The 25,399-nt window shown below is 35.5% G+C and overlaps 1 protein-coding gene across 2 annotated transcripts in view; it reads right to left on the bottom strand.

Annotated features, from left to right (window-relative positions):
• The window catches only part of PTPRN2 (protein tyrosine phosphatase receptor type N2), a 661,203-nt gene that overhangs the window by 334,143 nt on the left and 301,661 nt on the right, over nt 1-25,399 (bottom strand). The gene's annotated exons all lie outside the window — the stretch shown is intronic.

Raw genomic sequence — 25,399 nt, forward strand, 5'->3', positions numbered from 1 at the left:
ATTTATGAACCTGTGGAAGTGCACAAATCTCTGTGGAATTTAACTGGTGACATCTCTGCATTGTGAAAATGGAACATTTATTCTTATCCTCTAGTTTCTTTTTACAGACTATTTATCCATGTAAAGACTTGCCTACTATCTCAGGGCAACTTAGGTTCTTTGGTGAGAGATACTGTCGAATGCCTTTTGGAATTCCAAGCGAACCGCATCAGCGGTATCTCCCTCATCCACATGCTTATTATTATACGGCTTTCAAGCAGCTAAAGCGGTGAGGCAGGACTTTCCTTTACAAAAGTCGAGTCACCCCCAATATGCCATACGCCCCCCGTGTGTCCACTATTGTTATACTTAGAATAAATTATACTAATTCATCCAAAACGGACATAAGGCTTATTGATTTGGAGATTCTGTGGATCTTTTCAGTGGCCTTTTCTACAAAATAGTATTATATTTATTCTTTTCCAGCCTATTAGGATGAGGCTTTCCCATCACACCTATTAGCTCAGCTGTTTCATTCAGGAGGTCTTTTTGAACTTTTTTGTGAAAATATCACCTGGCCATGGTGATCTACTACTATTCATTTTGTCTATTTGTTCCACAGATACAACTTCAGACCTCATCTGATGAGTCCTCCATAAAGAAATGTTCTTGTACAGAAACCTTGCTAAATACTTGAACAGTGAGCACAGTTTTTAAAATTAACTTTGTTTTTTTTCAGTTATGGTGTGCTTTTCTCTGAGCAGTTCCCTGGGCAGTTCTTTAACACCTTTGATCCCATGGACTCTCAGAAAGGCTTCCTGCCCCAATTCATTTGAAAATGATTTATTATTACTTTCTATTAATTTTACAAGTTGCTTCTCCAACCTTTTTCATCTACCTTACTATGTTTTTATATTTAGCTTGCCATAACTATCCTTTCTATTTTTCTCACTTGAACATGACTCCTTTTTTTTTTTTTTTTTTTTTTTTTTTTTTTTTTTAGGTATTTCTTCTCTCAACTGCCATTCTCATTCTGTTGCTGGCTTGATTTTGGTCTTTCTGAAGTCTTTTTACTATGCAGTATGAATTTGGTTTGAGTCCCTAGTATGATGACTTTAAAGAATCTCCATACAATTTTAATGTATATAGCATTTTTCATTGCCTCTTTAGTTTGTTTTTACAGTATTTCTTCCTACTTAATGCATTTTCTCTTACTGAAATTAAGCACAGGAATAACAGATTTTCATGCCTTTGTTGGGATGCTGAATCTAAGTAAAATACGGTTTCTGTTATGGGGCAGCTCTCTGAGAGAAACATTTTCAGTCAAGTCTTGCACACTGCTCAGGACAAAGTTGCTATTTCTCACAGGTTTCCTGACTACCCAGTTCCATGAAACAATCTTAATGACATTTTTTGACACCGTCAAAATAGCTGTGGCTATGGCAGACAGGACACAGACTCTCTAATCTCACTCAGCATGTCACTGTATTAACATGATCTTAGTCATTGACAACATAAGTCTAATATTGTATTTCCCTTACTATATTGTATATTTTATTATTTGTGTTTATTATTATATTTTCATTTTCATTATTTTTTTGCTGTGTAGGCCTGGAATTCCAGTCACAACTTGCTGACGTGTCTTACCATGATGTGGCAATCTGATTTGGTTCTCAGCTTTCTTTAACGTATAAAATCCTGAAACCAAAACTCCTCAAAATTCACCAAGAGACTCATGTTATTCTTTCGTACATTATATACCCTGATATTACCTTCCTTCCAAGTTTGCAGTATGTCTATTACATCAACAGTTAGGCATCATGGTTTGTACTTAAAATGAGGATGAGTGTTGTCTAATCCCATTGCTCTTGCTGACAGCACAGCCTAGGTGACCCAAAACATTCCTTCTAGGGCCAAGTTCTCATCTGGGCAAATTTGGATCACGTATAGGCACAGGAAAGGGAACCAGTGAGGCATTTTTTGGAGTAGTCTGTAATTCAAAGCACAAACAAGAGTGCACTGTGTGACCTACCGTGGAGATGTAGCAATTGAGAATGATTAGCTTTGGTAAAAGGACAGTGCAAAGCTTCACTTATTCTTAGTAAAATAGCAAAACAGAGAAGAAATGTTTCTGGATAACATATTAATTGATTTTCTGAATAACATGAGCAGCAAACATCATTAAAAGTCATATCAATGTCCCTTATGTAGACACATTCCACAAAGGGAAACACCATGAAATACCATTTACAGTTCAGAAAACTATAGCATGATACTCATACAAATTTTAATAAAATTGCACACAAGCAACAAATACACAGAGGTTGGTTCATGGCTTTTGAATACATAGAGGCCTGGGCAATTTTGTTCCATTACTATGCTGTGGAAATTTCAGTGAGAGCCAAATGGCAGGGTATATTTTCCATACATTATACCTGTGCACATGGTGTGCAATTTTCCATATACCTTAAGCACCCTCACATTTCAAGGGCAAAACTGCACCCATGTTCTGCCTTAGCCTGTGCTGAAGGAGATCCAGAGTCCTCAGCCCAGTGAGTTGTACAGTAAACCTTCCCGGCGCTCTGTGGCATGTAGAGGAATTACATGCTTTCCTGCCTCGAGAAGGTTGACACACAGGGTACAGGAGCAGTATTGTGAGTAAAGAAATGTAATTATTTACTCTTGTTTCTCGTAGACAGTGAGAAGTATGTATTCTGGCAAAGTAAAAGCCAATTACTGTTGCGTATGAAGTAGCAGTGCAGCCCGAAAGGTGTTTTTCGTTATCCCACATGCTACTTGATTTGTGCTTCAGAACTTCTTATCCTCTGAGGATCACAAAGCTGTTTACAAACTTTATCAAAACTTATCAAAGAAAACTTTTCCTCAGTGTTAGGCATTCTGTTATTTTTCCCACTTAAAGGATGATCTAAGGGTCTTTGACAAGGTCACACAAATGGCACTGGTTAAATTAAAGGTGTGCTTCAAACTGATTGAGTTTAATATGTAGCAGATTGTGAGGAGACCACCATACACCTATTGTCCTCTCAGTTCATCTGGCCTCAACAAAAAAAAAAAAAAAAAAAAAAAAAAAAAAAAAGCAAAGTAGTGAGCTACTGAAAGCAAAATAATAATGTCTAAAGAGAAATTCACATCAGCTTAACTAAGACACTTTTAAAATACAACTTCAACTAAATTGATCAAACCTCTAGTTGCAAAGATTAGCAAGTTGATATATTAGTAAGTGCCAAAAATACCAGGATACTCACAGCATCTATTTTAGGCATCTAAAGTTAGGTTTTATGAATCACTTCTAAGTCAGATCACCTAAATTTCAATTCAGACCTGACTTCCAACCTTTTTTCCTATCTGTTTATACATGCTACTTCTCAACTGTATACTTCAAACAGTGGTTTTCCTTTCCTAAAAAATGCATAGGTAGAAAGTAAACTAAGGCAACAACAAGGAAATTAGAAGTTTATGCAGAAGAAGTACAATATACACATATATAGATTTATCTTTGTATCAGCACAGAATACCAGTGTATCTGCCAGACAGCACTAAATGTTAGAAAAGAAAGAACAGCCTTTCTCCTGAACCACAAAAGCACAGATCTACAACTCTCTGCTGTTTCCTCTCTCAGTAGTATATAATGAAAAGCTCTTCCTACCCTCACTCCAATTATAGCTGGGTCAATAATACAAAGACTGCATATACATTCACCTGAATCTAGTAAAGGCTGATCCCACACACACATACATAAATCACTTGAAAAATGAATGTAAGATTGGACATGAGAGAAACAAATTGTAACAAGTACATTCAAATATCATGTTCCCTCCCACTTAGTAGTTAGGACACCCAACTGTGAAGAGGATGTATCCCTTCTTACCAGAATGTATATGCATTTTTATACCAGGCCATCACTGAAAAGTAGTATATACAATAAACACATTTCTGAAGAATTTTTTTGTTCTGAGACATTCCATTTGTCTCCTTTATTTTTTTTTTTCCATTGGCTAGCGATGGGTGGCTTCCCACTCACCGTTTAGATGTTCTGTGTCATTTTCAGCAGTTCCCCACTCCGTACTTTAACTATATAAAGAGTAAAAGCCTACATCTCCCTTCAACAGCAAGTCCTTTAATTTGGAGATCCTGTGGTCCTAATTTGGAGACCCTGTGGTCCTAATCTATGCTCATAACTGTCTGGCCCTTGCGCAGCCAAAATCTAAGGAAAATATTATGAATTAAGATTATTTTTAATAGAGCCCTGAAATGAGTAGTGAGCCAATCAAGGCACTTGAGGGTGATAAACATATTCAAATACAAAGAAAACAGATAAGTATAGCAGGCCATAGAAGAGAAATTAAAGTGAGAAGTAAGGTAGCTAAAAGTGATCACCAGAGAATGGATCCCAGAGTACATTTAAAAAACACAGATAAAGGGTATCAGCTTTAAAACTGTCTTTACTCAGGGGAATTCAGGTACCAGTGTTAAATCACCAGCACAGTAATGAGAGAGTGCTGTAAGTTTATACTTACATGTATATGGTAGTTGGTTTACACTGGCATGGTTTGTTTCTGCTTGAGAGTGGACTAACTTGCACCTGAACAAGTTAGAGCTTTGCTTATAAAAATATATATTAAACAAAACTACATTCAAAATACTTCAGCAAATCCCCAGGGCAGACACAGTTGAAGTCTAAATGTCATTGCTCTTTTGGAGACAAGATCAACCTATAACCTTATCAGAACACAAATGATGTCTGTGAACAACATCCAAAACCTGCAGAGGCATTTCAGAGATTTTTGGCATTCTAATATATGGATTTCAGTTTCTGTTTTCTAACTTTACGGTAGCTCCTTTGCAGAGGGACTTTTTTCAATTCATATTTTCTTTATTAGTTACAAGTCCTGAAAATCTATCACTTTTATCTTTATGCATTTTGATGACACATAATACTGATTAGAAAGTGTCTCAGCTGGTAATAAGTTCCCTTCATTTTTTTTAAATGCTGTTTTTATGCAGTTCATACAGGAATCCAATTAGCATATCATTGTGACTGATTAAATATGCCTCACGTAAATTTACATGTCAAAATACATACTGTACTTAAACAAACAGACAAGGATGCCAGTCTTCTGTAAACAGCTTTGCATGCATAAGCTAACTCAGAAACACAAAAGCTTATATTTAAATTCTCAATGACAACCTGAATAAAGATAGAGTGAAAGGGAGACAGAAAGGTAATGTTACTCATGCATGAAGTGAGAGAATGAATATAGACATTTGTCTCTCTTTGTCTCTGAAGAAAACTATTGACTAGAGATTCCCCATCTGCATATGAGGCTGTCACGTCAGATTAGCTCATCAGGTAATGGAAATTTGGCCTCTGATCCAGAAAAGGTCCCTATGCACTAAGAATCGAGACTGTTTCAAAGAGATTGTATTATCTTAGACAGCAGGATTAAATTAATATGGGAATGACTTCTACCGGAGGAAATTTTTTGTTAAACATGTGCTAATGTTTATTATGCATAGCATCTACTTCTCATAAGTGATCTTTCTTGACACGTATTCATTACTTTTTGACCTTCTTGCAACTGAAAAACAAACAAGCGAAGTGTACCCCCTATGAAGCATGGTTGATATGTTTCATACCAAAGCCACTTAATACACATTTGTGCAAGCACACATTCTGAAACAGTAGAAAAAACTACATTGTTGTCAAATAGATCAAATTAATCCCCAAAATGCCAAAATTCCTGAGCCTGATCATAAAGGACTAGATTCACAGAGCGGATGTTGTAGCTAGAGTTTTCAACTAGAAAAGGGAAGACCCCAGTTTCTGTCCTTGATCGAATGAATAGTTCACTAATTTGCAATAAATGCTCCACAAAGAAAGGCCTTGGATACCCACCACCAAACTCCTGGGGAGTGCCCACTCCAGTGAGCTAGCATGCAATGTTCCCTTTTCTGCTCTTTCACTCTAGGGCAGTGAATAATTAATTATTCCATCCAAAGTGTGACAGCTTCCAGAGGAAAGACTCAGAATCTCCTTCCAGATACTTCGTTAGCATCATGATTAAGGAGATGGGTTTAAATTCCTTAAGGCAGAGGAAAACAGTAAATTCCTATCCACATCCTGACTAAGTGCCCTTTGAACATGAGATTGAGGTTTCATCTGCAGAAATTAAGCAGTAAGGCTGTTTATGCATATTTACCTTGTGGTTTTTAGTACAAGCCACAGGGAATCAACATGCCAGGAAAACACTGAATGGTCAAAGAGCAAAGGGCAAAAAGCACTGTATATGACTAGATATATCCAACCGTTCCAAACATCTCCATTGTTGACTGGAGTCAAAAGTCTTTGCAATGACTTCAGTGCAGAACTGGACGAGTTTACCACTGACCATGTCAGAAAAATAAGAGGCCACTTCAGCCTTGACTTTAATGATTATCCAAATGTAAATGAACACGGAATTAATTTGACCCATATTGTCTGCTTCTGCTTTCATACCAACTGGAAGATCAATAGGAGTAGATACATACCATTCAGATTTTTTTTGCAGAGGAATGATGTGTCTGAAGAGTGATATAATCTATCTAAATGCATATATTTATTACCATTGCAGTGTCTCTGACTTCTGTATATTCTAGTATGGAAAGATGAACTACTTAAGTCAAGAAAGAGTATGAAATAAGAGATGTGATTGAAGGGCATTTGGAAATAAACTTAGCATATCAAAATAGTGAAATAATAGAAATATTAGGACAATAAAAAGACATCTTGTTATTGACACTACAAAAAGCCTAGGTCTCATTTCATCCAAAATAATTGATATGTATCAGTGGCTGATATTAAATCCATATACTAGTTCTTTTATTTCATTTAATATATTAAAATTTTTGAACAGATTCCTGCATTTTCCAGTATCTAAAATCAGCAATTTAGAATGTTTCTTTGCCAGATTTAATATTGGCAGAATTAAATGTAGTTTAATTTCTATCCCAAAAGTGAAGAAACGTTTTTAGCAAGTTTGGATCTACGTCACAACATTCAGTCTATATTAATATCAGCCTGCATTATGAATGTTCTAAAAGAAATTGAAAACAGAAATTTATTGTTATAGCTCTAGTTGCTGTCAAAGGATGATGATATTATAATGCTGACAGTGATAAATGATGTAAAATTTTCAAATGCTACAGCAAGGAGAACAGTGTTATTTTAGTGAATTCAAATCAACTGCCCACCCGTTTATTTTATCTTTGATAGAAGACAGGTGCAGCTGCTTAAAAAAGTACAGAAAATTGTGACTGGACAATCACAGAAAAAATTGCCTTTAGGAAACTTTTTACATCTTTTAACTCCTAAAATGAATCATATCCCTTTACGAACATTTATTACTAGTAACACAAAGAAACTACAGATGTTTTAATTATTAATAGAAAGCTACCAGCAAGTTCTTTTTCAACAAAAATAGATTACATCCTTCCTTTGCCCTCTTTTAAGATTGTATTGCAGTCTGAAGGGTGTCACAGTTTCTGGAGAAGAGTTAAGCAAGACCCACACTTACACAATTCCCTCAACTTTGTCTGTAATAACCAAACATTGCCAATTCTCTTTATGCTTATTACTGCACAATTTTAAGAGCTCTGGGCCATCAAATTTAGTAGAAGCTAAGGGTGGAATGCAGCATGCAAATTAAGACATCTAATCATAAGTGCCTGTGCAGACATGCCTATGTATCACTTGTTTAAGCTCCCACTGCAGTTAATAAAGACCTAAGCTGATACAGTTAAGAGAGCTATTCACATCACCCTGAATCAGCCACCTACCCTTGTCCAGCTGAAGAGCTCTCCAGGCTCTGCTGACTGCAGATTGATGAGAAAGCTGGAGCAGGACTTAGTTACCTAAATGTCCAGTGCCCTTCAAGGCACAGATGTTTGCCAGAAGGATGCAGGCCTCCCACAAGTTAAGTCCCTGGCAGGTATCTTGGATAACTGTGGCACCTCAGCTGGCACCAGACGTCTTCGTGAGGCAAATGAATCTCACCATCATGATAAAGAGAGCTCAAAGACGTAGCTCACATGTAGGAATTGATATGTACACACCCACATCTACACAGCTGCCTTTGTGAGCTAAATGCCACCCAAAACAGCCTTTCAAAATCCCCTGCCTTCCGCTCCTCCCATACAGGTACTTCAGAATCAAGCCCTTGGAAAGAAGAGACAGAAACCTACAGATGGAAAAACATTATCAGATCATTACCATTTTGGTTGAAAGTTGCTTGGAGTACCACTAATTATTCAGGTATTATATCAAAGAAAAACAATGACGTGCTTCATCTAACCTGTTCTTCATCTAACCCAAAAACTGCTCCAGAGGCTATTCACACACGTTAAAAGCTAGAGAAGACATGATCACCTACATGGAAAATAAAGTTATTCATCCAACAAAGGTTGCTTGAGTGGAAGTTGATGCTTGATCTTCTCCTCTTAGATTGTGTCAGCAGCTATTGTAAAAACGATGGCATATACCAGTAATTACACTTCACCGAGAAAGATTTTACTTTGGTTTATTGAGAAAAAACTCCATTGTTATACAGCCTAAAAGAACAGTATGGATGCTTTGTGGAAAGAAGTATATACACACAATTTTCTAGAGGAGATTTGTCTTCAAAACAAGGTAAAACCACATATCCTGTGGCTTAAAAATATATTATTTCAGTTTTATGGACAATGAGGTGGTAGCTTACTGTATGCAGAAGACAATGTCACTGAAAAAAATTAATTAGAGAAATATATCTTTAACTTGTTAATAAAGCTGTACAGTTTGTCTTTCTTAATGATCAGTGGAATAAAACATATAGCATGTAGCAGTGCATTTTCAGAGAATGTATAAATTTTTCAGCCAATGACTTTCAGACTGTTTGCCTATAATAGGGAAATAATTCAATCACAATTCAACCAATAATGCATGCAATACTCTCTATTAAAGCTGAGAGAAGTCACCAGAAAACACTGAAAAATTAAAAATCACAGTGAGTAAAAGTGACAAAAACCACATATGTGATTTAGGAGCATATGGCTTTTTTCTTTCTTTTCCTTTTTTTTTTTTTTTTTTTTTTTTTTTTTTTTTTTTAAGGCAATGGCATTTAAAGCTGCTAACTAAAATTTGTCCAAAATTGGATTTCTTGAAGTTTTTATTCATAACACAACTAAAATTGACATTATTTTAAAAATAATAAAAAGATTCTTTAATAACAGTAGCTTATTTGATTAGGAAGTGGCACAAATAAGAATGAAAAGACTGACTGCATGCTTGAACAGGAAAACGGTGTAAATTTAATGGCTGATAGAATTATGTATGCTGAACTATTCTCTTCAAAGTAGAACTTCACTTTCTCCACCCCACTTCATTTCTTTTTCTTTCTTTTTTTTCTTTTTTCTTTTTTTTTTTTTTTTGTTTTGTTTTGCTAAATCAAATCTGCAATAAGGCAATCACCAAAAGCCAAGACAAGGCTAAAACAGATTGCTAGTCCTCTAGCAGAGGTGGACACAAGAGGTATACTCTCTTACTAAGGAAGAAATTAATTCAAGTATTTCAAGGGAAGAATGATGATTTTCAGGTAGTTCAACTGTTACACCTGTTGCTGTATTTCACAATAGCAAGACTAGAGATCTGGTAAAAGGTATGCTGGAACTTTGTTCAGTGCCTAAGCAAATAGTTTGCCTCATTTTGTGCTGAAATACATTTGACCCTTACCTCTAATTATAGTAGCTGAAAGGGGCTGTGCTGTGTGCTGGAAATGTTGAACTCCCTCCCAGGGTTGCTTAGGGCCTACTTGAGAGTCCCAGAAGGTCTCCCTGACACAGGACGGCCTGAACACACTCCTCCAGCAGGTTTGTAATGAAGTAAGAACAGTTTTGCTTAGTATGGTGCCTTGTAACCCAGTTCCCTACAATGACTAAGGAAAAAGATACTCAATTCAAAGTTTCTTCTTAAAGGAAGAAAAATACGATGGGAAGACTACAATGTAGAGATGAGCACAGCCTCAGATTTCAGTCCAGTTAAACTCTGAAAGGAAATCCTTTCCTTATTGCTACAAATATTGTCAGGGAAGGGCAAAATAAAATCAGGAGAGGTCTGGGAGGATGATTTGGATAAAGCATTAGTTTTAGTTTTCAAGTTTCACTGTTGTGTTTTGCTATTCATGTCAGCAAGACAGAGATTTACATATATATGTGCACTCAGTGTAACACACAGTGCAATTTATCTTTATTAGACAATTCTGTAAAACCACTGGCTTCTGAAAGAACCCTCCAAGATGCTCCAGGCTTCTGCAGAGGTGGAGAGGAAGACAGAGAGGGAAAAAAAAAAAAGAAAAAGAAACGACAGTTTATATTAAAACCAAGCTAGCCTTTAAAGAAATTAATTTCAATATCAACCGAAAACTACCAGAAAACATCTTTCAAAGAGGCCTGCTGTTCTCATGCATTGATGTGCAAACTGGTGACTTTACTTTTATCACATACAGTCACTTCCTGCCAAAAATGGCAGCCTCCTTGGAGTAGAGTCAAAGCCAATGCTGCTACAGAAGCACTGAAACTGCAACAGAGATTTCTATAAAGATAGTTTTTGTCTGGGATTTTCTTAGAATTTTACAGGAAGACTATTGTTAACTGTACTACTTAATAATTTTTCAGTGGATGGGGTCTGCTCTTAGCAGAATCTAGATGTGCACTGAAGTAGAATAAACCATCACAAACTGACTATCATCTCCTTTTGAGCATTCAGGATACTCAGAATTAAAAAGCCATCAAAACTATGCAATACCATAGAGATGCAACATAAAAGCAGACGTATGCAGGTAAGCAGTATGACCTACACTATCACCAACAGTCATCTTCAGTTACGTACTTATGTCAGTTCTTCTCTCAGATGGTTTTCTTTAATTTTTTTTTCAATACGACTGGAAGAATCACTCATTTCTTTAATTAAGAGTACAAACTTCCTTAAGAAAAGCTAAGTTAAAAATTCAAAACATGCGTCACAGTTGTGGTGGCTTAGAAGGTCAATGTCTTCCAGAGAATTTGCAGTTATGAACTTTGTTATCAATCCAATGACATTCAGTTAAAAGGAAAGCATCACAGCTCAAGTACTCAGGGCTGCAAGGCTCCCAAGACTCAAGCAGGCTTAGATCAAGCCTTTTCGTATAGTAAGAAATTTGACATCATAAATAGGGCTACACAGTTATTGAAGAACATTGCCACTGCCTCACAGTCTTCTTGTGTAAGACAGAAGTACAGGCAAAGCAGGTGCAACTTTAAAAAGCTACGTTCAACAAAACGTTACCATTTGAGATGACCCTAGCACCTAAGACATCAGCATGGACATGGCAGAGATGACACAAGACCAAGGAAAGACTAGTACTTTTCTGAGGCAGCATCCAGCAGCCATACAAGTCATTGCTCAGTGCCCAAACAGCTACTGGACTGCGCTGTGTTGTGAGCTGAATCCTAACCTGACAGTGCAAGGGAAGGCAGGAACACTTTGCTCCAAAAAATGTTACAACAGATTTCTGTGCCCATATTAATTCTGAAATGGGCTTTAAAGATGCTTGAGACATATCCAAGGAATTTGCTTTCATTACAAAATCTTGGTTGGCCCTAAGCTTAAGCAAGGCTCCTCTTACAGTTAATGGAGAATTACAAGATCCTCAAGAGGGTGATATACTCGACCTATCTTAGACACCAATCACAAGTGAGATAGACATGTATCAGATAGATGAGATACAGGAGTCACAGATGAGACAGACACATCTCATGGGATGAAATGAATTACCCTCTGGAAGCACTTATTACATTCCACTGATTGTAAAGGGAGCTGAGGTTGACTAGCTTACACTTAAGGTGTCTAAAAGACAGACACCTGAGTTAGAGGAGATGAATTCCACTCGTACGTTTAAATTTGATTGCAAAGAATTGAGTTAGCTGACACAATACTGACCATGACTGATTGAGTGTGTGCATATAAGGACAAGTCCAATTCAACACTGAGCTGCAAGGCTACCCTAATTAGTTGACACAATGCTAAACACAACTTGCTTTTTTCTAAGGCATTCAGTCGACTCGTTTCTAACATGAGCAGAATTGTTTACCAGTCAAGTGATGCCAGTCTCAGAAATATGGGACAGTTGAGAATGATGCAGCTAGGGGTTTTATGGGTCAAAAACATTGCAATTCCATTTTGGACCCTTTTAAAAAATATAAACATTATTATGTACAAGCAAAGCGCCATTTCATTAAAAATATATTAAAACAGGGAAATACATATGTTCATCAGAACACATGAATTGCTCTTGAAATAAAATTAGATTTCTGAATTGCTAAACTAATCTCTTTTATCAAAGGCAGACTCTATAAATTCAAAAATTGACACATTCTGTCATTGTAAACCAACAACATTTGAAAGGTTTTTCTTTAAAATAAAAAGTGAAATTAGACTCTACTGACATAAGTTGAGTGAAATTATCCTGATTTAAAACAGCTAGATTTCTGGTGCCATAAGGAAAGACAAGGGTGTGTATATGTACATTGAAGCTTTTTAATGTCAGCACAGCTTATACATATGAAGATCTTCATGTAAAATACTGGCATAGAATTTAAAGAGAAACAAGCAACAGCTCTGATGCACAAATGGCATTTTGTGTTTTGCTAAAGATGACTAACGAGCTGAATTCCTATGAAAATACAGTGTGCATGACACACTCATAGCTACCCAATGAGTTCATAATGATTACTGCTATTGCAATGAATACAAAATTAATGAATAATAAATTAAATCCTTACACTAAATTGATATTAGGAGCCTCTTTAAGTCATTAATTTTTTGTAACAGTCAAGTCACAATCCATAATAACCTTCTGAGAATAACAAGTTACGGATTTAATTACAGATAAAAAGAAATGTCTTCTATTAAAAATATGGAAAATAATGCCCTGAAAAATTAAAAATGGAATAGATCTTGGAAAGCAGCAAAGTATGTTCATAAAATAATAACATCAGTAAAAAGGAAATTATAATGTCATGTTTTTACTTGCAATGTTTTCAAATGAAATATTCCAGGATTTGGATAAAAGATGAACTAGGCAAGCATATTCATGAAAAGTTTGATTGTTTTATGGCATGTCAAGTGCAGAGAAATTCTTTAATTTCTATGCACAAAAACCTGTCATAAAAATTAAACCAATGATCACAACAAATTTTGAACCTAAATTTGGCAATATACACTCAGGATTTACCAGAAATCTAAAATACTGAAGTGAATTTCTGTACATATAATCTTCCCATGAATTTTTCTTAAAAAAAAAAGAAAAGAAAAGAAAAGAAAGGTTACTGTCAGCCCCATAGATATATGGCTTTTTGGAAGTGTAAACATCCTTGGAAATAAAATATGGAGGACATTCTGAGTAGGCATATCCTACCTCTGTTTGCTACCATATTTACTATTAGAAACTCTGTATGTCTATTCCTTTAGGTAACTTGGACCACTTTCCTAATTGCAAATAAGTATTTCACCATAAAACGTAGACATTTTGATTTATCATGATAAATACCATGTTCTAAAAAGTAATGCTGAAAGAGGCTACAACAGATTAGGCTCAATGGCACACCAATGGAGACCTATGACTTCCACTTGCCTTTGTGCAAGGCTGGAACGTGTCCGTACATTTTGGAACACATTCAAGAACTCTTCAGGATCCAGGAACAGAAGATGCCTTAAAAGTGCTCACAAGGCCAAACAAGGCACAAGAATGCTCACAAGGCCAAATAACTTCCAGATGTTACAAATGCAAAAATGTTAAAGATCTTACCATTTCAATATGGTCTTTTTGCATTCCTATCAGATACAATTGCTGTTTTTAAAAGAAACACAGGAGAACAGAAATCTTATGGGATTCCTTGTATTTCTCCTAACTGAAGTTCAGATAAAAAATAAATAAATAAGAAAAAAAACTGAGAACAATACAGAGAAGGACATAGGGGAAGCCTAGGGAAGAGTCAGACCTAATTGGTTTCACCATTTTTTTTTACATGTAAGTGGCCTTCTACGTATTACCTCTCTAATGAGATAAGGTGTTGAAAGAGTGCAGAGTGCCTTTAATTATAAAAGGTATAACTGTCCTGTCTAACTTTAATATGTGTAATTATCAGCACAGACAACCTCTTGCACCTAATTGCCTGGATGAGGGTACGGCTGGGCCAACAACAGAAGTTTACACACCTGTACGGGGACCACCAAACTCAGTTTTGCCTCTTGTGATATCAAGTGTGTACTGACAGCGGTTTAATGAATATATGTGAATTACATATGTTTATACAAAAGAGGGAATAGAGAGATTCAGATTACTCACCAACAGTAACAGCACATTCTGCCAGAAGCTAATATCCATTACCAAGTACACACTAAGGACCAAAATTAAGCCATTCCCTGTGGTACCAGAAACCAAACTTGACAGTATACAGCATGAGGTAGTGAAAACATGTCATGGATTGTCTGCTATGTTACCAACCATTCTGTTTTGATAGCTTCCATACATGTTTTTTTGCTTTCTTTAGTTAAAAATTCCTAGAACTAATTTGGGAGTAGAATTCATACAGATACTTATTACCTTCTGTTTAAAGCAAAGTTTTATTTAACTATATGGAAGCATCCTGCTAAGTTTGCCTAAAATTCTTTAGGTCAGATCATAGCTCATTTTGATACATGCACCTCCACACACACATACATACGAATTTGTACACTTATGATAGCTTGCGATATAATGTACCTCTAGTAGACATGAAAGCAGCTTACTTAACCTCTCTGATACTCTGTATCTACAAGCTATACATGAAGAAACCAATACAATATAAAAGATGGATGCATTATTCACCCTAGCAGAGTATCAGAGAAACAAGAGCAGTATGTACAACAGAATGTGATAAATAAGCAAACTCTGCCTCATCACCAGCTCAATTATAAAAGAAGAGGATCTGCTTCCTCTTCCATAGTGCCACTGCTGGAAAGTTACCTGTATCACTGATGTTCTAGACTCTCCACATCTCTCAGCTTTCAGGGTTTTTTTTGTCTACCCCACTGATTTCAGATGTTTAATTATCCTAGGAGAGCTCTGTTGCCAGGAGGAAAGAGAGTTGTGGATGGAATATGAGAGGAAAAGGGACCAGAAAGTAAAAGCAAAAGTACCAGAAGGACTGAGAAAACCACCACAAGCAATAGTATTGATCTCTGCTTAAATCAGAAAAACTGATAGAAATATCCTATTTTTTACAGTTAAATTACCAAAATATGAACTTCTTATCATACAATAATTGTTAATATATTTTCCTAAGGCTTGCAGAAAGCAGGCTATTGGGAGCCGCCATGTAAATAACACTCTACTTGCTTAAAATGTCATCTAACCTTGAAATCACTATACTGTAACATAAATTAACAGGTTCTACAGCAGGTGGATTCCTCCATTGGAAATGTCTTAAAAATTAACATTAAAATAATATTAATTTAACTTAAAATAATAAAATTATCCAGTTCAATTCTTTAATCTTAAGTGGAAATAGTGCCTTTTGCACACCTCAATCCTTTTTACAGCCAGGGCAGTAACTATACCCAGTGAGGTTGATTTCAGCTGCACATTTCCCATTAATGTTAATGTGAGATTCACAGCTCTGTCTCTGCACATGGGTAGAGCTTGTACCCTCGAGCTGTTAAATGGCAATGAAGGAAGAGAATGAATATGTGGTGATTCCCCAGAAGAGGAAAAATGCCAAGGCAAAGAAATGTCATGAGGAGTAATATAATACACAAAATGTATTCAGAAAAGGAAAGATAGAAGGAAAAAAAAATGCATTTTCTGGACTCTTTCCAAAATCAGTCACGTTCTGGGTTCCCTGCAATGATTTAACAATTAAAAAAGACTTGCTAGCCTCCAACTAAAGCCCTATCATGAAATTCAGAAGAAACAAGCATCCTTTCCCCAATTAACATTTATGTTTCAGATGGACCTCGTGCTTCTTCAGCCCTAGATTTAAAGATTTTATGTGAGATTTCATCTCTTATTTTCACTCATATCTACATGCTCCAAATTACACGCAAAGCCAAAAAGAATTAGAGGAAAATTTTCCCGTGTCCTATCCCTGTTGCTTTTCCTTGTTGGTGACAGTTCAGCAGTTTGTCTGGTAGAACTGATTCTGGTTAAAAACAACTCGGGGAAAAAAATGGTCCCTTTTAACTGCTATTTCTGTGAGGTTCCAGTCCAGCACCAACTTCAATCACTAAACAACTACACCTCTGTCTTACCAGGTATAAGATTAGGCCATCAAATCCTGACTTACATTTCCGCAGCAGATTTCAGTCTGCCTAATCATTGCTTTTTGAAGGTATGCCCCCTCTCTTCACGCACCATAAGAATTTCATGGTCACCACAGACCTAATTTAGGAACCTCGGCTCAAGCAGCAGAACTTAGCAGGGATGAACAGCTAAGCATGCGTGAAATCACTGCAGACTTGCACTCAGTCGTTGTTGGGGTTTGGGGGAGTATAGCTGACCACCTTAAGCTCCTGCCAAAATCTCACTCTCTCTGTCTTATACACGCATACATACACATGTGACACAAACACACTTTTTGTAGCACAAAGAATAACATAGTTGCCCTTAAGCAAGAGAGGGAAAGCTATTTTCAGTTTAGCCTGATTAGGACAGCAATACAACAGCATGAAGAGGCAGTCATCATTTTAAAAATACACATATTTTTCAATAAAAATATTAAATATGTTCATAAATATTCTAATATATTTATTTGTATTTTAACTTATTTTTCACCTATTTTGCAAAAGTTCTTCATCAGTTTAAAATGCTGTGTTATCTTCCTCAAAACAGATACATCTATATTTTTTTAAACTAGTTCTGTGAAAGGATTACATTCATAGAGTATTGCTGGCTGAAGTGATGTTGAATGCAAGCTGACTCCCACAAGGAAATTTTTGCTTGTGAAATTTCCAGCAAAAGTTTGTAGACACCTACTTATTTTTCTTTTTCTTTGATTTTCTTTTTATTATTAATAGGTTTATTTCCATTTAAATTAAAAGTATTGAGGTTATGTATCTGCATGTGTATGTGTATCCATCCACACATGTACACATATAAAAATACACACACAAATGTATATATATTCATCTATATATAGTGTCACACATACATATTTGTGCATACAAACATATACTTTATTTGTACCACAATATCAATTTTCCCATAATTCTCCAGTTGCACATGGTATGCTTACTCCTAAATATCCATTTAGGCAATTTTGTAAACTATGATAAATGAAATTGATCTGTACTATTAGTTCACTTTTGCTCAGTACAAAATTACAGTGGAAACTGGTTTCTACAACTTCTAATTACAAAACGTTAGCTACCTGAGTCTTCTCCAGCTGAGCAGATTAGCATAGATCTTCTTTGCTGACAGCTTTGACCTTCACTCCAGCAAACACTTGTCAAAATGCCAAAAGTAATTACCTGGCTGTTTAGGAAGGAGTAATGGGGTGTAGCTACCTACCTTTTCTTGTTACTGATCTAAAATGTCTATAAAACTTTGCCAAGAGGCACCCTCTGGATTTTGGCATACACATTCTTTTCTCATCTGCCTCTCTTTTTTTAATAGACTATCAAATATTAGCTCTATGATCTCCTGCCAACCAATCCCATCACAATTCCTGGGGATAGGCTAAATAATCCACTAGATGGATCTTTCAACCAAAATGATTTTATGATTGCTGTCATCTTGATTTTGTTACACTGATACAGCCAGAAGAAAAAAATACCGAAAAGCAGAAGCAACAGCTTAGGAACAAATGACTATAATTACCCTGCAGAAGCCCATACTGTCTACCATCTGAATCTTCTTTTAAAAATATCACTACACTATAGCCATTTTCTTCATAACAGACCTTTATCATGTTCATTTTTCAGTTTTCCAAATAACAAAATAGAGACATACAGAATTTAAGTGAACTTCTTGAAAATCTGTAGTAATCAAATTAAATCTAGCTTGTCCTTTGACCTCCGCCAAGATACAGCCACCCAATCTCTCTTAATTTGGAATGTTCAGATTTATAGCAAATATTTTCCAACTAGCGCAAAGAGATCTTACATGTCTTCCTGAGGACCAGATAATATTTGAGAGATTAAGTATTTGCAGATTATTACAATGTTCATTAATCTCTAAATCCTGCATATAGTATTTGAGAGACAGACAAAGGAAAACACCACCTCCAAAGAAAATCAAGCTAAAAGCTCTACAAATCTCACTTGAGCTTATCTTACATGTCAGAATGGATAACTCATGTTCATAAAGGTCTTGAGAATACTGTTCTTGATCACGACAGTCCAGAAAACAAACAATTCATGAACAGCAAATCACTTGCTTGTAGCCACAACATTGCCTAAAAGTTTTGCAGGTTATCACATAGCAGCAGCACCTTCTAAAGCAGCACCAATGCATAGGAGGAAGAACGCTCAAAATGAAGGCAATATTAAAACACAGGACCGAACTCTGCTGATAAATGTGCCCTTGTGAGTATGGACAGCAAACCTTTCCTCTTCTAAAATTCTCCAAAATCTCTGAAGTAATTCATTGTCTCACTGTCATAAGCTTATTCTTTCTCCTCTCAGATTTATTTCCCCACAGGCTATCACTAGTAGAAGGGCATGCAAGTGGCTATTTTCTAGACAGATGATACTGGAATCCTCTGGTCCTCCTAACTAAGCATTTGTCAGGCAAAAATCCTGAACCTGCCCTTTCATCCTAGGTCATGTTTGTGCCTCCTTCCCAAGATGTCATCCCATAAATTGTGCTCTACGGAGAGAATAGATTGCTACCGGGTTCCGGTCAGCCACCCCGACACACCGTTACCAAAATACCATGCTTCCTGAGAAGTGCTTTTTCATGTTATTACTTTTCTCCAACAAAAAGGGATGACAGCCTGATTCTAAGAAGATTCTGTGTAATTGATCTTGTGTTTTTCTCTTGTGCTTTAAATAACAGCTATTTTTCATACAGCCCTGAAGTAGCACTGCTCTCCCTCATAATTTTTTACTATTTGGCTGATATGAGAGCCATCACTTATGATCACAAGATTGCTAATCATCCAATTTTATATATTAAAAATATATTTACTTACCATCAAATAAAGCACATTTTCCCATTTGTACCCACTAAAATAGAACTTTATCCCCTGTTCCACATACTGCTTAGTGATTATTTCCATGCATTTTAAAATTATTAGGTTTATCTTGTTCCACATTTTGAGAAGTTATAATAAATCTGTTCAACGAATGGAAAAAATGCACTGACTGTTTTCTTCCAGGTCAAGGTTAGGTTACAATACTATCTGACCTGAATTAGGTTTTCTTTAATTCCATTATTTATACTTTCCTTAAAAAGTACATATTCACAGAAAAAATATTAGATTAACCTGCCTATTCTTTACACAAAAGCTGCCTTGCTAAAGGTCTTTTTCTTATCAGGTTTCTTCTCACTGTATCATTCTTAAAAAACTTGTTTAAATGTATACACGATTTGTTGTGAATACATACTGCCTCTTACGTGTACTTCACACAAATATGTAACACTTTATTAAAGCACAATAAAATTTAAAGATATCTGGAACTGTAAGCATTTCTGTATTATTGTTGTACATGCCATATTACTATATAGTCCCATTTTCCTGCAAAATTTGTGGCTTATTATAGTAATGTTAAATAATAGCTGCAGTTTTGCCAAATAATATGATAAAATATGACATTAAGCAGGTTGTTTGGGTTTGGGGATTTTTGTTTTGCTGTGCTTTAAATTATAAGTAGTTTGGATCACAAGTATTTTAGCATGGGGACATTTTGATACTGTGTTGTTCACAGTATAATCCTGCTGCTGTATGAAAAACAATACCATTATGTTCCAATCACCCATTCTCAGTCCTATGGATTTCAGTGCAGCTATTTGTTGATTTATACCAGCTGTATACAGTCCTTTTAAATTTTATTGGTCAGTTTGAAACATCTGTGAAAGGAAAAATGTAGTATGTTTAATATGGAAAATGAGTTTTCACTTCCATAGTCAAAAACGTACTAGGGCACTTCTCAGACTTGAAAGAAAATCACTTTGCACTTAAGCAGTCACAGAGGGTTTCATATTACATTACCATCTGTAGGTGTGAACAAGATGACTGCAGGAACTTCATTGTTTAACAGTATTACATACTGTAATATTTACAAAACTCAAAATCTTTGTAAAGTTACTCAATCTTAAATTAATTTTGAATTCTTAAACAACTTTGAGTACCTTACAAAGGACAATGTGAACTAAGAAGGCTTAAGTAGAAGAAAACAGAATATATATACATATTTAATATATTATATATGTTATAATTTTATGTTTACTTATTTTTAAATTACATCACCTGTATACCTCTTTCTGTTTTAATTTTAATACCATCCTGATTGTTTTCCATGAATGGGTGTTTAATAAGAGGCATCAAAATGTAATGACATGAAATTCCACTGCTTTAATTAAAGAATATAGACTCTGTAATGCTATTTAGTTATTATTTTTCTCCCTGATTCTATAATACGACTAACTAGCTTTCGAGTTCCCAATATTTCAAGAAGCTTGGTTTAGTGGCTCAGGCAGGAATAGGTTATGTCGCTTCACAGGGTGAGCAGAAGAAAGTTCTGAAGGTATCTGTTACAACAGAAAGTCAGCTGACTCAGGTTTTAAAGCAAAATGATTTCTTTCTAAAATTAGATACTCCATAATTGTTCTTAGATGAGGGAGGTGTATCTTAAAAAATCCACCCTTACCAATCACTGCGACGAGTATCATAGAAAGAAGTGACTGGAATGGAGTCATAACCAAAGATATTTTCTCTTGCACAGGATTGAGGCACATATACCAAATGGTAGCACCTGCCACTACTGCTACAAACTCATTACAGGATAAAAAGGATACTAGCTGGCACGTTTATAACATTTTTCAATAGAAGAGCAAGGTAGGAAGAGAATGCTGTCTGAAAAAGTCACTAATCAGTATATCAAATATTTGGAGGAGACAGTTCAGATTCTGAATAATACTTCAAAAATACAATGACATCCTATATTCAGCACTGGAAGGATTTGAAGAAAACACTTCAGACAGATTTGACCATACAGTAAGTGAAAGGGAATTCATCTACTACAGAGGGGTGAAGAGGTGAAAAAGGACAATGTGGACTAAGAGGTTTAAGTAGAAGAAATCAAGATTTTCACCAAAAGACTTAAGAGAACTAGCAACAGAAAAAGAACTGTCAAACTTTTATCTTCTACATTAGAGACCAAAGATTTGTACTCCTCCTTAAACCAGGTCAATGGCAAACGAAATCAGATGGACATCACAGCCTCTTGGCTACATTGTTCAAAGTCTCTCACACAGAAGCAGTCAGTTTACTTCAAAGATGAACTTCAAATCATTAATAAACACATTCTTTGTTATACTATCAGGCAGAAGGGTATCTAAGCATATGATCTACAAAAATCTAGATAGAAAGAAGGAACTCTGTCATAGACTTTTATCTTCTGTCCACTTCATCACAGTCGAATTATAGATCTGACAATGACTGGCCAGTGAATACTTTTAAAACAATCGTTATGCTCACAGTTGTGAGATAAAAAAAGGAAATCAAGACAGTATGCACATATTTGTGATTGAAGCAACACAGTTGATCTTTTTTAGATTTCCCATGAGTCATGCAAAGCTCATGAAAAAAGAATCAATAAGACAACCAAGACTGGCTATAGCCATTTAGAAAGAATAAGGACTTCTTACAGTACAGAAAGACTTTTTATCCAGGAATGGAACTTTTTCTGCTTCTGATGATATAGATCTCATCTTTCGCACAGGTGGTCACAACAGAAAAGAAGGAGGATATTGCTGTTACCAAAACAATGCAAAAGTCATATCCGAATTCCATTGTGTCAGCAGTAGGAGCAGTACATGGGGTAATAAATTCCCAGATTACGCTTGGTTCAGTGAAATATATCATGGAAAGAACGTCTAAAAAATAAGCACAAATGGCCTAACAAGAAACAAAGGCCAGGCAGTGTTTGATCACAAGCTGAAATAAATAAAGAGATAAAGTCACAATATTCTGAGTTCAATATATTATTTCCCAGTTCTTAAGATTCCTCCTTGAGACTATTCCATGATGCCTACGAAAATGAGTCAATAATAACAATTATTTTAAATATGAACTAAATAAATACATGGATTTCTAAATCAAATATTGCATAATCTAATTCATGCAGGTGATGAGTTATTCCTCACTATTCTGTTGCTCCTACTGTTTATCTCTCTTCTTTGTATTATATATATTCTCAACATATATAATTCTATGTGGCTTTGTTATGTAAAGATATGAAGCTATCTTATATGAAGATAAATCTGAAAATACTTCTTTCTCTTTTGTTCCCCTGAGAGCCTCCTAGAAAGCTTGCTAATAATGAACATAGTATAGAGACACTATATTTCTGTCAACAATGCTAGAATGGTCCGTACTTACTGCCTAGTGAACAGTGTGAACCTCTGGAGCATTTCTAGGAAAAAAAATTCAGGCAGTTTAAGTTGCATACCAGCTCCTCCTCAATTGATTCACTAACATTGGACTTTGTGCCTTGGTTTGCCAAATTTCAGACCATGGATTTAAGAAGTGTGAAAGCTTTACAGCAGTAGTCCATAAATGTGGTTTTATTATATTTATTTCTGTTATCCAGTGAACTGGAAAAATAACCCTCTTTGACCAGTAGAAAGAGGACATTTCATGACTAGAACAGGTACAGGAGAATATTCATATAAAATCATCTGTAATATATTAGACTTTATGTAGAATGTTAATAGTAAAGTATTTCAATTACACTGTAGACTAATATAAACAATCGCTGCAAACAGCTAAAAAACATCATCCAAGCATTATAGTTCTGATACAGAGGAATCATCTGTAATTTTAAAGTTAAATATTTTAAAAGTTACTTACAATGGATATTTATAGCATTGAATTTATAAAGGAATCATATATGTTATATATGTTCACCTGAATATGTTCACCTGAAAGTCTCAGCCCTTATTAACAGCACCTAGACTTGATGTATGAGAAAACTATGATTCTGCTGAATGTGCTTAAGAAATTAGAGCATTAAACCAAAATTTCTGCAATGGCTGAAGGAGGATCCTCACTGATATTTTCAAGTTGAAAAAGAATCTGGAATCAATTTTTTTAATGCAAGTGGGGTGTTTACTGTCTGAAATGGCATTGAAATTTCAATTTCTTGGTCCTTCTTCAGAATACTCTGCATTTCAAGCCTGCTACCTATCCAGGAAGGCCTGGCAAGGCCTATCCCTACGCCTGTCCGGCAAGGCTCACTATCCACTACCGGCCTGTGAAGCACGATGGGAACTGAAAACCTTTGAAATTAGACCACTGTTTTAGATGCTTAAGCCTACTTATTTAGAAGAGTAAGTTTTGACACCTATAAACACAGAAGTATCGTCTCCGATTCTCTCATTCTGCTTTATACACAGATGGAAGACCAAAGTGAAAAGAACCTGGTCAGTTCAGAACTGTCCAGCAAAAGAAACATATCAAGGGGCAGAATAAGGCATAAATACCTTCTCTTACATTCTGAAATGGGATAATCTTAAGCATCTCTTAAACTTGATGCAGATGTATAGGGAAGCTAGGAAGTGACGCAGCCTATCCCGGTGCGTTGCGCACGAGCTGTGCAACAGCTGGCAGCTGAGTATCCGTGCTATCCCCACTCGAAGCATGGCTGAATTTGCGCCCATCTTAGCATAGCAATAGGATAGAGGTCTATATTTAATTTTTGTTCTTTTTTAATACAATTTCTTAAATTTACAGCATTGAGGAGAGTCTTTTTTAACATTCAAATACCATTTCCTTTGTGGTGTAGGAAATACTTTAATTTGCTCAGACTGAGACTATAAACATATCTTTGGTGATCCTGATTACAATTAAAACTACGACATCATGGATCACTCTAAAACAATGAGATATTATCAGCTTAAATCACTAGACAGGCTAACTTAACTCTAGAAGTTGGGAAATATCCTTTTTGTTTTGAAAGGAGTGTTTAATGCTGAAAGTTAAACATCATGTTTTGTCTGTTCATAGCTGGCAATTTTAGCACAAATATACAGTTACAATGTCAAAAATTTCTATTTGTTGCCATGGATATTTCACCACAGCTGGGAAGATGACCAAAATTTGTAGATATAGAATATCAAAACCTGTAAGTTTGTAAGTTCATCATCTGCAGTTGTTTAAAACCAAATTATATAGGCATTTTATTATCCATTCCAATACTTTTCAGGTAGTATTTTTATTCAGATTAACTTATTATACAGTTAAATTTTAATGATAATATAGTATTTTTCTATTTATTTTTGTTCAGAGGAATTAATTGTGCAATGCATTTTTCCACATAATTAGAAAGCTAGTATAAAAGTAATTTTTAGACAAGAAGGTTATGTGATTCAGCACCCTGTTCTCTGACTAATGATTAATGGTCCCCAACAAACTGTGCACTTCAGGAACACGTGGGTTTCACCAGCAAGGCGTCAGCAAATTTAAAACAAAATAGATCAATAGCTTTGTTAAAGTTAGGGGTATTATATAAAAAGAAATAATTATTGACATTCTATTATTTCTTCAGAATACATATTTTAAAAATGAAAAAAAAGAAGCTTCTGACTTGCTATATTGATGCATAGCACTATAATCTATCTTAGACAAAAGAACTTGCAAAGAATCTCTTTTAATTCCCCACTATCTGGTTATGCATTGCCTTTTGCTGTGCTGCCAATCCTCCCTCAATGACATGCCTACTCTGTGCATATACCCTCCACTCGTTGATCCCCCTTTTTTATAACACTAAACTGTTGCATTTTAATACAATACCAAACAATGCAAGCATGGTTTTAATTAGTGAAAGGCTGCAGCTACACCTAAACGATTGCTTTTATTTCATTTCAGCAGCTGTGCCTGTGGACAACAATGTCTTTTCTATCCCGCATCATTATTTTATATGAGCACTATATACGCAAACATGTTAAAGCCATCTCATATGCTTTACATATGGAAACTTCAGAAGTCACCTCTTTTCTAATACTGTTATTTTACATGTCTTTGCATAAACACTGTTATTCTAGAGGATTTATAAAGCTGTATGAAATCAAAATCATACTAGTATAGCTCATTGACTGTATGGCATATAAATGAAGTTATCTTATTGGTAGTTGTTCTCTGTTAGATT

This window comes from Dromaius novaehollandiae, chromosome 2, assembly GCF_036370855.1.
Source record: "Dromaius novaehollandiae isolate bDroNov1 chromosome 2, bDroNov1.hap1, whole genome shotgun sequence".
NCBI classification, from domain to species: domain Eukaryota; kingdom Metazoa; phylum Chordata; class Aves; order Casuariiformes; family Dromaiidae; genus Dromaius; species Dromaius novaehollandiae.